This window comes from Oryzias latipes, chromosome 10, assembly GCF_053564925.1.
Source record: "Oryzias latipes strain Hd-rR chromosome 10, Olatipes_Hd-rR_3.1".
Lineage (NCBI taxonomy): Eukaryota > Metazoa > Chordata > Actinopteri > Beloniformes > Adrianichthyidae > Oryzias > Oryzias latipes.
In genome coordinates this window covers 14,328,706-14,346,650 of record NC_136246.1, presented here as the reverse complement: position 1 = coordinate 14,346,650, position 17,945 = coordinate 14,328,706, and the positions used below count along the sequence as shown (strand labels likewise).

Below are 17,945 nucleotides of genomic sequence, written 5' to 3'. Positions count from 1 at the left end.
GGTTTTTATTTTATTTTATTTGGAAAACATAAAGAAATGTTCACCTTATGTTAATGTATGAACATGAAATTAAACTACAAAGTCCAAAACATATTTTAAACAAATATTTAATTTGTTTCTTTACTTGTATATTTTAAGATATTAGGAAAGAAGTGGTTGGAATCTCTTTTGGGAGGAGCATGTTCTGTGGTCTTCTTGTTAAATTCATTTTCCCAAAATATGTAACTTGAAATCAACCAGTAAAAACTCAGCTGATAATTTGAAAGCATGTGTTTAGCAAGGAAATTACACACTGGTGCACATAACCATAAACTGTTGTCCTCATATTTGAATTTTATTTAACATTGTTGTGTATGAACATAGGCTAAAGTGAAATTTAAATATTTTTTTAAATGTTGTCAAAGGATTGAAGCAAAAATCGGTTTCAAGTATCTGCCATTAGAGGGAGGAGAAACCTGGAAGCATCTTGGCTGTTATGTTGTTCGACCTATGTACAGACTGAATAGACTGTACACAAGTTACCTGTGATGTGGCTTCTTCTCATCAATCACATCGAGAATGGGCATGTTTCTGTTCCATATCATGTCAGCATGCCTGCTTTAAGGTTTATCCTGGCTTAGGTGCTAATGCTAGGGTCATCCATTAAGGTGTTTGACTCTGAAGGTGTGTTTACTTTGTCCCAGCAGGTGTGTGTGAATATGAGACTTGTCAAATATGAAGCAGGATTACCGTCGCTTTTGTCCCAAACAAAACAAATACAAATCACACGAACAGCTGAACTGAGAGGAATCTCCTCTTTTTTCTCTGCTGTGTGTACTGGGATCCTTTGACATTATGTTCAGTTAAGCGCGGCTGAGCTTTACCTGAACTTGTTTTCACTTGTAATTGCGGTCAGAGGAAAACACGTAAAACCATGCACAGACATTTGTAGCAAACAAGTGAGAATGAAATAGGATTAGGAGGTTTCTTCCTGACTGACTTGTAAGGACAAATGTACAGAAACGGTACAGAAGCTGAGACAACATGTGACTCACTCTAGGGTAAATTGTTTGTGCCACAGATGGTCCATTTCTGTGTCCTACATCCTGTTTTTATGAACACTGGAGCATGTTGAGTTGCTCACAATTTGACAAATTATAGAGCTCTGACCTTACTTGTGACCCGTCCCCGAGGTCTGGAAAAATAGAGCCAAGTGTTTGGGAGCTGATGTATAGAATATGTCTAAGGAGGATGAAGTGAGTATGGGCAAGACAATGCAAAGCTAGAGGGTTGAGGACTTGAGGGGGTGACGAGGGGGAAGATTAGGCCTCTCATCTAGGCCACGGATATTGATTGGTGTTTGCTGAGGACAGTGAGAAGGAACACAGATTGACATTCCCAATGGTCATGTGGTGACAGTACCCCATCTCTACAATCAGCAGATGCTGCAGAGATCCAGGGACTCCTTCTCAAACTCACAGATGGTCCAAGAAACAAACTTTCTGTTTGTTTTACAGCGCATCCAGTAGACTTGAAGTTAGAGAAAATAATTTGTTTCTCATCCAGATTGAGGGCACTTCCTTGGGTCTTTGTGTGTGTGCGGTTTATGGGAGTATAACCCTGGGAATCTGGGGGGAGGTGGGAGACTACGGGTCAGTCCTGACTGACTCTGTCACTTATTGATTAGTTGCCATGGAGAGTTAGTCGGGCCATCTCTCTTGGAGGTGTGTCCCCGAGGGGCAGCAGGGATGCCCAGATGAGCCTGTTGAGGCTTTGTGTTGGAGTGGGGGGGTTACTCTGTGTGTGTGTGTGTGGTAAAGCCTCGTGACCTCAACAATTCTCACTCATGCTCCCTTCATTTTTCCTCCATCACACTCTTTATTTTCTCTTTGGCACTTTTACTTGCACTTTACTTTGGCATCTCCTCCTGAGTCGGCTGCTTCCAACCTAATCTCGGAGAAAATGCACTGGTGTTTATGCATACACCTACTCCCAGGGGAGCTGCGGTAATGGGGATTGTAAACAAATTGTCCAAACTTATTGAGCTGTGAAATCCTCTTCATAGTCCCTGGATTTGCCTACTCATATGATCCTCTCTCATCTCTCTTGTTTTTGTTCTGTCATTGTTCCTATCAAAGCTTAAGAAGAAGGGGGTTGCAGTAGAAAGGCCTGTGCTCCTGCAGTGGTTAAAGGCTCTGGTGACAGCCTGGTAGGTACTGAACTTCACACCTTCACACCTATTTGCAATAATTATCAGACTCACAAGCGCAGGAAGAGAACAGGCTGCAGCACGCAACAAGAGCCATACAGTACAGCATGTAATAAAAGAGAAGTGACACAAACATTTGAGGCAGGAAATGTATCTCTTTTTGGACCAGTTCAAATAACTCCAACATCATTGTATAAACCTCTTTTGGGGTTTCTATTTTTGTTTTTGTCTATTTCTGGAAATTACTTTTGTTTTAAAAAGTTTTTTTTCCCTTTTTTTTACTGAAACTGGATAAAGTATGTACTATGGGACATCGCTGATTGGATGATGATGTCTGTCCATCATTTAAACCAAGAGTTAATGGTATAAAGCGATATTGGATATGCTCTTATTCAGTTTCGCTTTTTAACATTTTATTTTGATTTCTGGAAATTATTTTTGTTTTCCGAAACATTCTAATTTTTTTTACTTTGTTTCGTTTGTTTGAAATTGGGTTTTGGTTTCAAAAATTTCAACAGTGTAATGTTTTTTTTTATTTGTTGCTTTTTTAATTGTTTCAATCTTTAATCTGTTTTTGCGCTGAGTGACTTATTGGTGTGATTTGCGCCTCAGGGCCACTGTCGCAAGGAATACAAACACACACCTTATTCCATACAAAAATGAGTCCAGTGCTTTTTAAGTATTTCCCCACAGTGGATATTTGCTCACTGTAACTATGAATTTGAGTTTGAGTTTAACCTGGTAATTAGGGATGCACAATTCTTGGTTTAGAAATAAACTATATGTTACACGATTAAACCAAAATGTGGGGAAAGTGAACAATTGCATCAACACTGCATACCGGTATGTGTACACTGAAACTGTCAAACAATTTAGCTAAATTTAAGAGGAATTTAATAAGTATTGTTTTATCAGTTTACTCCAGTCCTGGTATAAGTCTTATCAGTTTACTGTTTGTAAACAGTAAACAGTTTTATCAGTTTACTCCAGTCCTGGTATAAGTCAACAAAATAATTTGTCTTTATTGTTACTTGCTAAATGAGAAATTCAAAACAATTTCTTAAACTGTTTTTTAAATTATTTTTTTCTCACTGTTTTTTTATACAAAAAATATAATCATTATTATAATTATAATATAATATAGGATATAATATAATTATTAGAGTGTCTGTGACTGGAAGGTTGTGGGTTCAAACCCATACCAAAGAAAGAAATGGGACCCAATGCCTCCCTGCTTGACACTCAGCATTAAAGGGTTGGATTGGAGTAGGATAATTCCACCAAATGGTTCCAGAGCGCGGCTGTGTCTGCAGCTCACCGCTCTCCCAGGGGTTTGGGTCAAATGCGGAGAACATATTTCACACACCTAGGTGTGTGACAGATAGTGTGATTTAATTTTTAATTTAATTTAAGATTTAATTATTTATTAAACCGAAAACAAAATTGTCTCCTAAAAATCAAAGATTGAACCAAATTGTGAGGAAAGTGAATCATTGTATCCTTAGTCACCACTTCTTGAAACAATTTAATTTATATTTCTGTTGTTGTGTTTCTGTATGTTTGACTATTTAAATGTGAAATATTAAAGTTAATAATTGTAGTGGGAAATCTGTCTTTTTCCTGCAATAAAAAGTCATAGTTGGTTGTTTATTTATCTAAAGTTTCAGTGAGTTGAAAATAGACAAAAATGCATATATCAATGATTAAAATGCAGTAAAGTTCTCAAAACTTTGGGACTTACAGTATCGTCCCTCAACCCAATATCACACCTTGGATGCATAAACACGCCTGCACTCAACATATTACCCTACTTTGGCGGTGGTGGTTGTGGTGGGGGGCTGCATGGCTTTAGTGCCGCACTGTGACACCAATCACGGGAGATGGCGGGCTTCTTTGTCATGCAAACACCACTCGCTTCTTGTCTTATTCAAATGTCTGCCCTCCTTCTTTCTCCTCTCTCTCACTCTATCAACCCCTACCCTGTCTCACCCTTCTCCACCACCTCCAACTTCAGCACCCCCTGCCCTCGCTCTCACCCTCCCTCTCAAGTCCAAGTAAATCCTTGCTGAGAGGAGCGGGGAGCCTTCAGGACTGGGGCTGTTGAGGCAGGCCTCTCTCCTGGGGGTCAGCCGGTGTCTTAGTGCATGGGGCTGTTTCCAGGCCCAACCAAGTCTATTTCATATTCAAATGTTACAATCAGGCCTCTGACCCACAGGGGGCTCTTTATGGTTGCGGCTCCAGGTCGTAGGGTCAAGATGGTGATTTAATAGCTCAGGCAGAGGAAAGGAGCGGGGGAGCAAAGTGATTTAGAGGATGAATGAGTAATAAAAAAGCATTTTTCCTAAGTTGTCATGTAAATTTCGATCTTAATTCAGTATGAGGTTCCTTTCACATAAGACACCTTCCTCTCTGGCTCTCTAGAGAACTTTAGCCACTCAGAATTAAGAAAGTCCATTTTCTGCTTTTACTCTTGACCTGTGAAAGGTGTAAACAGTGGCTGTTGGTGAACGAGGTTTAGGGATGAAGTTTAGAGACATTAAAAAGTCATGCTGTCAGCATGGTGCCAGTGTGTCTCGAATGTCCTCATTCTCTGGAGTGGCCTGTTGTTCCTGTCCCTTAAGGCCTGTTCACACCGGGACGAATTTCGCCGGCGATTTTCGCCGACGTTTAACGCCTCGTGACTAAACAAAGGGCACCAACGAGAGTGTGCACACCGACGCGAAAAAACGCCAGGCGTTAAAGCGTCAAAAAAAAAAAATGCCTCGGGTTCGTTTTTTTTTTCGACGCGTCGCGTCGAAATCTACTCGACCAATGAGAACGGCGCTTTTGCTCACGTGTCTGGAGCTTCTAAAGTTACAGTAAAACACAACTTGGGGGCGCTCAAACACAAAACTGCCTTGCTGAGCACACATAACAGCGAAGAAGATAGACGCCAAGTAGCGTCTACACAGCCGCGAAGCAATAATGACGGACATTCTAAAACATCCCCGAACCAATCACCAGTTGGAGCTACTGGTGCTTGAAATATTCATGTTTTCTTTGTTTGATTCTGACAAGCGTGTAAATACTTGCTCTCTTCTTCTGAGTGAAAAGCGACTTTAAGAAGCGTAAAGTTGCGCAGCGCCACCTTGTGTACAGGAGTATTTCTGTTTTACATTAAGCGCCATCTAATGTCAGGGAAGGAAATTGCATGTTCACTCCACTCATCGTCAGCGAAAATCGCCTGGGTGTGAACACAAAAAACGTGGCGAAAAACGCTGGCGAATAACGCCTGGCGAATATTCGTCCCGGTGTGTACGGGCCTTTAGGGTGTGTTCCCAGCTCTGAGGATTTAGAATTACACAGTGATGAGAGAACATACATGTATTCATAAGCAAGATCAGGGTGGAATGGAGGTGGGATGCAACATCGTCTAGTGCTGGGGGGGTGTTAAACTCATTTTCACCGAGGGCCACATCAGCATAGTGGTTGTTCTGAAAGGGCCAGGTATAACTTAGACATGTAACTAAATGTAATGAAAAATAAATGTAACTACTCTTTAATGTTAAATAATTATTTATTTATTATGACTTTTTAAAGTGACAATTCCAGTTGCATAGAAAACATATGTTTGCTTGTTACTTTAGCATAAATCCTTTTACATTTGATTCTGTCAGGTTAGGTTATATGGACAGTGTTTAAGTCCTTATATATATTTTCCCAATCTGATATTTCTAGTTTGTTTCCCCCTAGATATGAATAAATACACACCTTTTTTTTAAGAAATTAAAAACTTTTATGCTCTTGCGGGCCACATAAAATGACATGGAGGGCCACATTTGGCTTGAGTTTGACACATGGTCTAGTGCTTCTTACAAAAAGGTGAAGCGGAACCTGGGGACACGCACTGATGTGCAAAAAGCTCTAATTGATATTTTTATTGTCACAAAGTAATTTTTTCTATTTTTGTCACAAAGCAGTTTGTTCCATAGTTGGTCAAAATCCACAACATTCAGCACCCTGAGTCCCATGAACTTTTGTTTCTTTAACGATGGAACTGGAACAATTTCAACTCAATGTCACAAAACAAAACACACACAAAAAAACACCAGAAGAAACAAAACATTTGGAATAAAACTAGGAAACCATGTAGCAATTTTGATCTTCTAGGGAAAAATAGATTAAGTTCCAGCAGCTGCTTTACAATTATGACCCATCCTCCGCCGTGCTTAACAGTTGGTGCTTGTTTTGCAGCAAACATAGTGGGAGGCAAAATGACCTGACTTCTTGAGTCAGAGTTGATTTGTTAAAAGATCATAATAGATGTAAAACCTCTTTCAAGTCACCACCATATTCCTTTAATGGTAAGTGTTATGCTACATTCTTACAAGGCTCAGAAATGCGCGCACAAGCAACCACTTCCAATTTAATATCTTAACGCGCCTTTTTGTGTGTTTCGGGCTTCTGCACTTAAAATTCTCACAATCTACGGAAGTTTTTAAGTCAGTTTTCGGGCTCTATGTTCAAAACACACCGCCATTCATCCACGGTAAGTTTATCCAGTTTAACTTTGACCAATCAGGAACCATGATTTGGTTGTGATCTAGGGGTAGCGTCCTTTTCAAGACACAGAAGTAGCAATTATTTAAAGAGTGATCATGAAGGAGAATAAATAACTGGGGTTTGTGCTCGGCCAGAATTGTGTGACACCAAGTCTTTCATATGTTGGAATAGGGCTGTGAAAGAAAAAGTCTGGAGCAAGATTTGCAAGATTTGCACTGCTATGACATTTCACACCAAGCCTCTTCCAACAGTACATGCACTAGCATCGGCAGTATTGGGTAACAGTGCAGTGCTAAAAGCGTGTTCAAGAACCCATATTCAGCTGGTTCTTGAACACATCCCCGGTTTGAGCGTAAATGACTTTCTCCCAGCAGCTCTTGCAAATGAACCATTGTAACAGTTCTACAAATTCTACGTAAATAAAGGCAGTGGTATTTGCCGTGAATTTTAAGTGAACCTGTCAGAACATCCAGTGCTGGGAAAACTTTCAAATTTTACTTTCTCCCATTGAAAGAATAGTTTTTAGTATTAGTAGTTGCATCTGGTTGTGTGAGAGAGATCTTTGATTTGTTGTAATTTCTTTACATGGATTTTGGTTGATAAGAGCATACGATTCTAAGGGTTACTGTTCCCCAAATGTGTGTATTATTGATCTTAAAACTAAATGTGCCAATAAAAACCTTTGACAATCTTTTCATTTGAAAGTGAGCGCAGGCAAACATTTGGGTGAAACAATGGGAAAAGGTCCATAATGTGACAAAATGTGCTTTATCTTTGAAATATTTCCGTTAAATTAATCCAAGTTGTGAAACTTTTAGGGCTTTGACACTAATGACTTATCATCTGTCTTTGGAGCAGACAGAAGGCCTCATGCGGAAGTCAGGAGCCTCTGCAGTTCACTCTATGGCAGGCTCTGGTAGGCACAGCTGTAGTGCAAAGTGATTGCAGCTCCTCAGCTTGCTCAAGAAAAAAGGACTGCTCCCGCCAGTCTGTCACACCGGCCCTCTGCCCCCTACCGCACACAAGGATGGCAGCACCAGGCAGCGCTGCTCGCAGTTTGCGGCCGACTCACGTGTGGTAGGGCAGCAGAGCACAACAGAGGTGTTGCAGGCTGAAGACAGGATGGATAGAGGGGGGGGAGTCAGGGAAAGGATGGGCGGGTGTAGAGGTTAAACCAAAGTAGGGGGCTTTGCTCCTTTCCCCTCTTATCTTCCGACTGACCATTCTCTTTCTCATCCCACCCCCTCACACCCCACCCACCCCTGTCCTCCCCTTTGTGGCCTGTGCACCTGCAGCCCTTAAGCCTGTGCAATAAAGCTGACGGATTTGTCTACTGGACTTTGGAGAGAACTGGGGGATCATTAGACAGTCTGCGAAACAAAAGAGCAGCAGGTTCAAACTGTGGTAAATTAATACTGTGCCATGCCATATCACGGCGGGATGGGCTTGACGTAATGCAATCTGACACAGAAAGTGCGAGTTTAAGCAGATTTGAGTCCAGACTTCACTTTGTTTGGGTTAACGTCACTTTGAATCAGCCTGATAATAATGACTCATGATCCTTGGTCACTTAAAAACGTATATGTGTAAAATGAACAAATTGTTTTTGGTACATGACAACTTAAAATCTATACTGTTTGATGAGCTGATATTGTTCATTGTTATTGCAACCTTTGAAACAGAATTCTGATCAGTTTTTACTAAACATTGTTTCTCCTGATTTTTTTCCCAAAATTATAATCTTTACCCCACAAGAGTATACATAATTTCCATCTCTGTTTAGTACTTTCAAAGTAAAACACTGACTACTGCTGGGGAATATGAAAAAAAGGACAGAGAAATATTATATATATATATAAACATTTCTTATGTACATAAGATAAATAAAACAATTTTTTTTACCACTTTGCACTCTAACTGGCTGCTTTAACTTTCACCACCGTAACACACAAACCAATACATCAGATTCTTCACTGATTGTTGAAAACACTTCAATTTCATTCAGTTTCATTCAAATCCGGTTTGTTGAGTGTTCTTCAAATCAGCTCATAAAATGTCATGTGAGTTCAGCTTGCTTAAATTCTATTTTACTTAAATCAGTTGGGTTGATTTCACTTTTAGTTCAATTCAACTCAACGTATTAGTTTAGTTCAAAGATTCAATGTAAAGTGGTTACAAACATTTAAAGTAGTTAATGTTTGCTCAATTTTCAGTTAAGTCAAGTCTGTATCCCCCTCATTTGAATGCTTAGTTGCTGTTAGATTATTTCTTAAGAACAAGCTGAAAACAAAATGTATTTTTGGATGCCTTATTTGCAATGACTGTGTGATAATGAGAACCAGCTTCAATTTGGAGATTAAATATCACCTTCATCTTCTAGAACCTTAAGAAGATACAATTTTAAATGGTGTTTTAGGTCGAATTTATGTACAGATGATAGATTTCAGATGTTCTGAAGTGAGGATAGAATTGAGGAAGAAAAAATTAAAATAGTAGAAATACTATAAATTGGACACGGAGGTCCAAATCAAAAGAGTAAATGAGTTTAAAAAAAGAAAATGCATAAATTGAAGTCCAGTTTGGCAGAATTCTTTTCCAGATTGGACAAAAAGAGTAAAAAGTTCATTCCCAAGCTCAAGACAAAACAGTCCTCAGCCATGTTCTGCAGTTTCTGTTCTGTTCCCCACCTGTTGTAATGTTATGTTCAGTCATGTAGAACTTTTCTCTCACCAGTTGCATGCCAGACCCCCCACATTGTAAATCGGTGCAGAGGGAAAAAGATTCAGCTCTTTCAGAAAGCGACCATGAAGGCAGAGGAAATCACTCTAAACGGTCTTAATTCTGCCATTAGATGAGAAGGAGCTCTGTGGGGATTGGCTGGCCCTGTGCTCCATATTCACAGAAGCAGGATGAGGCTGGGAAGCCCGCTGAGAAAATGGTGTCGTAATCAGGAGGCGGCAGTTCTGCCTGATCAGGTGCAGTAGCCCCTCTTCTCGCCTCGTCTGCCCCTTCTCCTCCTCACCCCCTCCAGTAATTTTTCTCCCCTTTCCTCTGCAAAGAGATCCTAACAAGAGTTAGGTCGTGCTTAGCTCCTCAAATTTGAAGACCTGGCTGGGGGGAGCAGAGATGAGGCCCGAGGTGGTGGGCACTGAGGGAGCTGAAGCTAAAGGAGAAGGAACTTGGTTTTTTTTGTTCCCTCATTTGATTATTCAGGTTGGCTGAACTAAATTCCAAACCTATAAAATTCGTATCCCCTCTGGGGAACCATTTGCATATATTTAACTACCCCCCCTCACATCCCAATCCCCCCTTTTTTCTCTGAAAGTGAAAGAGAGCGAAGCAACCAGGCCTGTCTAGGCTTTAAGATGTCACCGTGGTGTGAAATATGGGCGAACAAGCAGGGTCTTTGAAACCCAAACTAACCCCCCACCAGCTTCTAAGCTTCTGCCACACACACTTAAACACACACACATACAGTCATCTTGCGCTTCACTTGTTGCTTCTCACATAAAGTGTAACTTCACATCAGTTACACTCTCTACAACATTACTCTCAGCATGAGACCTTTGTGCTTGAGCATTTTCTTCATCACGTTTGCAATTGTAGAGAGCACAGGTTGAGGGTTTCAACTAAATAACACCCCCCCCCCCCCCCCACAACATGTCAAACCCAAAGGAGACATCATATCAGCAGGCAAACCTCTACATGTTTTAAAGACCCACTCTGATCATCTTTTGAGCTATAAAGCATTCGCAGTGGTCTTCAAATGTTATTATTCCATTTTTAGCTAAATTAAAAAAATCGTGTGTCATTTTCTTGGACATAGTTTCTACAGAGCGGTCGGAATTTCTTAGAAATTTATCTCTGAGTTGTGGGCAGCACTGTTAGCACGGAGTAAGCCTGTCTGTGCTACCCGACATCCATCTGTTTAGGGAACTTGTGGCCCACTGATTGTGGCTTCTACGTCACAACCACAAGCTTTTTCCTACGTTTGCTTCTGATTCACAATGACTTGAATAAAGAATTACACATAAATGGAATTATAAGCTTAAGCTTTTAATATATGTCCTCCATCATGAGAAAAATACCACAAGAACACAATTTTTATCAGAGTGGGTCTTTTTAATACACACGTCAGTGCAGGAAAGTCCAGACTTGTGACTTGTCCCGTTCCTCTCGTATGTTGTTGGGGATTATTTTTCAAGCCAAAAAAAAAAAGTTTAACAGCCTGGTCTTAAAATTCCGTTTAGGATGTGTGCCCAGCAGCACTGAGGATGAAGGGAACACACATGAAGCAAACTGAGGGCAAAGCCGCTGCAGGCAGAGCTCCGTATCAGCAGTCAGCTGCAGGAGACACCTGTTCACTTGTTTGGTTAGGGAGCTCCAGCTTTTGTTGTCTCTCTGCCAACCAAGCTGGCTGCCTCCAGTTTTACTGCCCATCTCTGTGGATGGACGGACGGACAACATGAGAGGATGCTGTTTGAAAAACAAGGAGGAGTGTAAATCTGGGAGGGGTGTGTGGAAGATACTTGATGGCATTTTGGTCACATGGGGGGAGTTGCTGTCATCCCTTAACCCTCCTCCCCTTTGGACCCATTTCCCTCCCCCCTCCCGTGCCCACTCCCCATGCACAGGCAGAATGCAGTGTCAGGAGGGTGAGCACTGAGCGGCCATTGTGTGTGCTAACCAAAGCGGAATGCCCGGGTGACAAAAGGGGGAGGAGTGGGCTCAGGGCACACAAAGCCAGGGGGAGGAAAAGGGGAGGAGGAGGAGGAGGTGGGAAGAAGAGAGGGGGCAATCTGCTGGGGGCTAAATAGACCCACTCAGTTCTAAAAAGCTCTCGGCACCCTAAAAATTGTCTTCCACCTCCCCCCTTACCTTCTAACCTCCCTACGACCCCCTCCCCTAAAGTGCCAGGGTGTACAGTGCGCACAAGACGCCAAATCTTCCCATGAGGCAGAGAGCCAGAAAAAATTATGTCTTTAAACTATCAAGTGTTGTGCAAGTTGTTATGAGTCATCCCCTGAGGGTCCGAAACAGGGTGTATTTGCCAGCTGTAGTCATGGTTTCCAATGTATACAGTCAGTCACAGACTTCCCAGCACCTCGAGCATCACAACCAGGTAGGCACACAAAGAAAGCCTCGGCACAAACACAAACAACATGGGGGCACAACATGGGGCACTTGTGTGTACTCACCTGTCTTTTATTTATTTACTTTCACCTACTTCTTCCATTTAAAAAAATGATCAAAATTGTAACAAATCTATAAAAGTCTAGGGTTCTTCTAGGGTTCTTATGACGTTAACCTTTGAATATCTCATGAAAATCAGCTTCTAACAAAAACGTCAAACCAAAATCATTGTTTTATTTATGCAAATTGAAGTTTGTCCATCAGGAGTCATTTAAACAAACTGATATTTTGACTGACACAATCTGATGTCTTTCTGGGCAGTTCATCTGTGTGGCCTTTCCTTTTTTTCCCAAAATCACGACAAAGCAGATCAAAAGTGTTGTGCTATGAAAGGATAAAAGTAAAAGAAAACTCTTGACGCAGGCCCCCCTGCTCTGTCTCCAACTCCCCCATGCACACTTAACATCTGAACTCCCTCCTGGCTTCATTCATGCAGACCTCAGCCTTTCCCGCCGTATTTACATGCTCTGCTGCAGGGCAAAGGCAGTTTCCCGTTTTATCTGGGTTGAGTTCATAGGAAGCGGCTTGCTGAGTTGTTTTGGTATTTGTGCTGTTTGTTAAATGCAGCAGGGTCAAAAGCAAGCCTGGGGGGCAGATTTGGCTCCCACAGTAAACCTGACAAGGGTTGATCCCGGTGTCTTTGTTGCAAACAGAAAGCATTTTGGTGGCTGTATCTCTGCGCAGCTGCATGCAAGTTATGCTTGTATGCAGATGAGCATGTGAATGCCAGGTACTGTCTGAGCCAGCCTCTCCATCAGTCCAGGTAGCCATCATTGCTCTCGAGCTGTAATTCACCCCGCTGCAATCAGGGCCATGATCTAGGCTTCTCAAAGCCCACTCCACCATAGATGATTCGTCTCCTGATTGGCTTTAACTGGACTTGTGTCAGTGGTGGCAAATTAGCATGAATGTTTTATTTTTTATTATTATTTCGGCTCACATTTTGAACCACATTTGCATTTATAGATTGGAACAACATCTAAAGGCTGCAAAAATGAAGAAAAAAAAAAAGTTCACTTTTCAGTTAACATACAAAACTGCTTAGGAATGCAGCAGGAGAGTAAAAAACAGACAGATTTAAATCTAGCACTGAAGAATTTATTTTTTTGGTAGACAGTGTTTTTAGAAGACTTTTTCTAAAAGTTAGCCCTTTGCTTTACTCAGAGAAAGTTTAAACACAAAGCAGTGGGCACCCAAGCAACAGTTTTCAAAATTAAAGAATGCTCAAAGTTACACTCCAGTCATCTTTTGATCTATTGAAAAAGCATTCCCAGTGGGCTTTTTTGTTTTGATTTTGCAATTTTTAGCTAAAATAAATAAAATAAAAAAATCCTGTGTCGTTTTCAATGACATGGTTTTCGTCAGAGCGGCAGGAATTTATTAAAAAATTCACCTCTTGCCAATTCCAATATAGATTGTGTTTTTGGTGTTTTTAACAAGCTCTTGTGACATTTTTCTGATGATAGAAGACTTTTATTATAAACATTTGAATCAAAATTGGATTTCTGAGTATTTCTTTATTCAATCAGATAAAAAAGCAGATAAAAAAAAAAGGTTTGATAAAGATCTCTTTTGTGATGTCACAAATATAGTGGGTAAGCTACAAGCTCACTGCTCCGCTCTATTCCTATGGATCCACTTGCAGAAATTATAGATCTATGTACGCTTTAGTTTTCCTCGTTCGAGCTGGCATCTGGCTCAGAACTCTAGGGCTAAATAGCTTGAAAATTGCTCACCATTTTTTTTGCACCGGTAATATTAGTGAGGGGCTGTAAGCTAGCAGAAGAGAGTGTAAACAAAGGGTTGATGGGATGAAAGCGCAGGCTTACTCCACGCCAACAGTCCCGCCCATATTTAAGAGGTGAATTTCTAATGAACTCCTGCTGCTCCTGCAGAAACAATATCTTAGAAAGCGTCACAGGATTTGTCTAAAAACAGCATCATTGTCTAAAAACAGCATAAATAACTAGGAACGCTTTCAAAACAAATTTAAAAGATGATCGCAGTGGAACTTTAAGACCCACACGCAGCCAATAATGTGACAGGCTGGGAACAGACAATGACATAAAAACAAGCTGTCTTTTACACTGGCTGGGAATTTATAAACATAACGTCTGTTAAGCCGTGATTGGTTGAGCCTTTTACACACAATTGCACTAATGTGATCATAACCACATTACTTTGTTTACTTCGTATTGGCTGACTAGCTTCAGCACAGTTGAACTGCCCCAATGGTAATAAGTAGTCTCAATAAGTTGAAAAATTATGGTAATTTAACTCTATTTCAAGCAATTGCCCACTTGAAAGACCAGAAATGCTTATTCAATTTGACTACTGCCTAATTGATATTTACTAAGCTGCAGAAATCAGTAATTCTACTCCTTGTATAGTATGACGACATGCGTCAGTATCTGATATTTACAGAAATACCCGAAAATCTAAGTACTGAAGGCTACCAACAGCCTGAGCTGCAGCTGCATGATAACATTAAGATTGTATTATATTTTTGCTCTCAATTCACAGAGTCACAGAATAAATATTTTTGTTGTTTTTTTAGTCTCAAGCAACAGCAAAGTACCACTGTATAAATTGGTAAAGTTATCGAAGGTAAGACAGAGAAAAGACTGAAAATAGTTCTACAGTAAGGAAGGTGAAAAAATGTGCCATGCAATTGCAAAAATCAAACTTAAAATCTTGAAGAACAAATGTCTTTAGTTTGTTTGTTACCAGGTCTACAGTTTGGCTAGCTGCACCCATGTCCTAGATGATCTGTTCAAGACCTGGCATTTGCTGTTGCATCTCAGCACTGGCTGAGCATCAGATTGGGATTTACTCTGATCTTTTCTGATTGCAGTTTAAAAATTTGCCCTTTCATTCAGTCACTCCACATAAATTGTTTGTTTACATCTTCCTCCTTTGGCCTGGTATCCCTCCTGAGCATGGATGATAAACTAAGTGCAATAGTTCTTCTATCAAGCTCAGCAAATATTTGATGTCTGTTAGTTGATGTCTACACCAGAGCACAGATCCAGAAGCTGCCTATATATGAAAACAAAGACTCAATGATAAGCCAAGCTCGGTTCTGAACAAGCACTGGAAAAGGTTGGGGAGGGACTTGAGTCACAGGCTAAATGATGGACAGTACTGGTGGTATGATGACATGTATACACTCTGCTGGAAAGTCAATGGGTAAATGGAGAAAAAACATTGCAACTTAAAAGCGAACGAAACAATCACCCAAAACTTCTTAAAAACTAAGAAAAAGCCAAGATTTATAGACTGCTAATAAATTACTGGTAGTTGTATCACATATTGAGATCTTGTGTTTTTTCACAACGCTGAAACTTTTTTGTATTTATATATTTTTTAAGTGTTACTCTCACTTCAAACCCCATTTAATGAAGAGTGAGTAAGTATCTTAGTCATGTTTAAAAATTCAAAAGTTTTTGCCACAAGACGCATGAAAAAGAAACTGTTCTTAATAATTACATTTGAAAATATTTTAACCTTATTCTAAAAACTGGAAAATTAAATTTGAAAAAAAAAAAAAAAAACACCCACACCCACTGTCTCCAAGGAGCTAGTACTGCTTAGCAAAACACCTACATTTTAAATGCTCAATATGATACATCTTCCAATTATGTCCAGTCTCCAAGAAGCACCGGGTCTAACAGTTGCTCGTTACTTTAGACGCCGGTCTCTAATAGTGGCTGAGTTCCTTTTAGACCCCCCATTCCCACCCCACCCCATGCACACTCGCGCAGACGGCGAGTGTCTGTGGTATTTGTATTGTGAGCCAGTGTAGTGATGGCTGAGAAAAACTCATTCGGTTTAGCTTTTAAACTTTGTGCAGTGGCACACACCAAAGAACATTCTGCTTAGGAATCTGCACAACATTTAGGGGTGGATCCTAAATGTATCAGAGAATGGCACAAGCAGATGTATATTACTGAGAAGACGGCTGCAGAAAAAGGAGCAAACCAATGAGTTATATAGGCAAGAGTCGGTACACTTGCTTGTAGCGTATGCAAAGTTGGACACCATATTGGATCGGTCAAGATGGTGGCTCACTGATGTGCTACAATTGCACAAACAGCTAGAAAAACAAGGATGTGACTTTCCACAAGTAAATTATTACTGTCAGCTAATAAAGGAGAACTTGTAGAAAACATTTTAGGAAGATCTGTGTGAGTTTACTCTCAGAAAAGTGAACTTTTAAGCTGTTCTTGTTATCTATTCAAAGTCAATGGTAGCATTACACCTCGCACTGTTTCCACTTTTTCTGGCAGAACCACCTTTTTTATTTTATGGAGGATGGCCCGTTGAATTGAAGCATATAACCAAGCGGAGGAAAAGAGACTAACCAGGAGTCCCTTGGTAGTGGCCTGCGAAGATATCGATAAGCCCCAGCCACACATGCTTTACAGCGAATCTTGCACTATCACCATGAACTCATGTGCTCACTGCGTCCTCATCCCGTTGACGCATTGTAAGTGCAGCATTCAATTTTCATTGTGTGGTGTGACTTAAGTGTTCAGACATTTTAAAAGAGTATTTTTTGAAGTCATTTTTTCCAGGTTTGTGAAATGTGATTAAAAAAGCTGTTCGAATTTCAAGAACGAGATAAGTCCGGAACTTTTGTTAAATTAAGGATGCTGTCACTGGCTTCTTATGCTCAACTTTAAACAAAATTTCAGAACATTTTGATCAACAAACATCACATACAGCCAATATTTTTATCAGTGAAGTCAAGAGTTTCTTCTTCTCAACACTGAATATCATAAGTGAAACTTCAAGTTTCTTTCCTCAGCATTTTTTGTTGTTGAGAATTATAGCCAATGCCATTATGCAAACCCTTTAACATATTCCAGGCTCCTTCTCCTCAGTTAGGAATCTTGGATACTTACAGTTTAGTCTCGGTCTTAATGATTCAAAGTCATTCAGTTAACCCTTCCCTGAAAATTGTAAAGAACAATTTGTTCTCAGCCTTTTTCTCTCTCCTGATTCTCTTTCAAAGATTGTGTTTCACTTCAATCTCTTATTCCTTCTAGTAATGCATCTGGGTCACTTTTAAACACTCCTCTTAGACACGTTTACATATCACAATGCCAAGTATATTCATGAGCTGTTAAGGTGAGACTACACGTGCCCACAGGGGTTTCCACCTTCTCCAGTTTGTGTGGCCTTAAATCACGGGGTCTTTTGTTCTCCCTGTGGGGGACCATTAACATGATCACCCTTGTCAGGAGCAGCTGGGAAGACCAGAGCTATGGCCTTCCATAGAAGCCTATCTCTCAATATCTATGCAGTTCTGGGGGTGATGAAAATGATCAGCATTTTCTGAAAAGAATACAAGTTTATTTGTAGATCATTTGCAAAGCAAATGTGATGTTTTGATATGGATTTGTGAGAAGGACAGAATGTGGTTGTAGATGCTATTGTTGAACATGAATAATTCAAGCATACCTGCACAGATCATTCGGTTTTTGTGAAAACTGTCATACTGGAGGCACCAAGTCTCACAGATATCCAGGCTAGATCACTGAGGAGTCCATTACAGGAATTTTGGAAGTCTTTAGGGATTTTTAAAAAGTCTTGGAAGAGGTAACCATCAGAAAATCCTTGTCAAAATGTTGTTGTCCATTATGGGATTCAGTCTGGAGAACATAGGTACAAAGTGCTGAATCTTTTAAGTTAAGTCCACACCTGACATGTGACACGCATTCACAAATGCTCCAAACCTGCCTTCTTGATAACTCATTTAGCATATGGTGTTTACACTGGACTGTCGATACCTGATACTAGAGCATGTACTCACAGTTGGAAGAGGCTTGGTGCAAAATGTCAAAATGGTGCAAATCTAGCAAATCTTGCGCTAGGGTTTTTCTTTCACAGCTCTATATGTATGAACATTTTGGTGTTGTAGAATTTCAGTTGGGCATAAACTGCAATTTTCATTTTCTCTGAACGTGATAAATTCTCAAATGGTTGGCACAAGAGTGGATTAAATGGGATGCCATCT

The 17,945-nt window shown here is 40.4% G+C and overlaps 1 protein-coding gene and 1 long non-coding RNA gene across 3 annotated transcripts in view; one reads left to right on the top strand and one right to left on the bottom strand.

Moving 5' to 3' along the window:
- Window positions 1-17,945, bottom strand: part of LOC144994860 (uncharacterized) — a 58,466-nt gene that overhangs the window by 23,227 nt on the left and 17,294 nt on the right. The gene's annotated exons all lie outside the window — the stretch shown is intronic.
- sox3 (SRY-box transcription factor 3) overlaps window positions 1-17,945 on the top strand; it is a 41,427-nt gene that overhangs the window by 14,556 nt on the left and 8,926 nt on the right. For both annotated transcript variants that reach the window (XR_013658258.1, XR_013658259.1), the window contains exon 3: window positions 2,118-2,188. The gene's annotated coding sequence lies outside the window, so the exon portion shown is untranslated. The remainder of the gene's footprint in view (window positions 1-2,117; window positions 2,189-17,945) is intronic.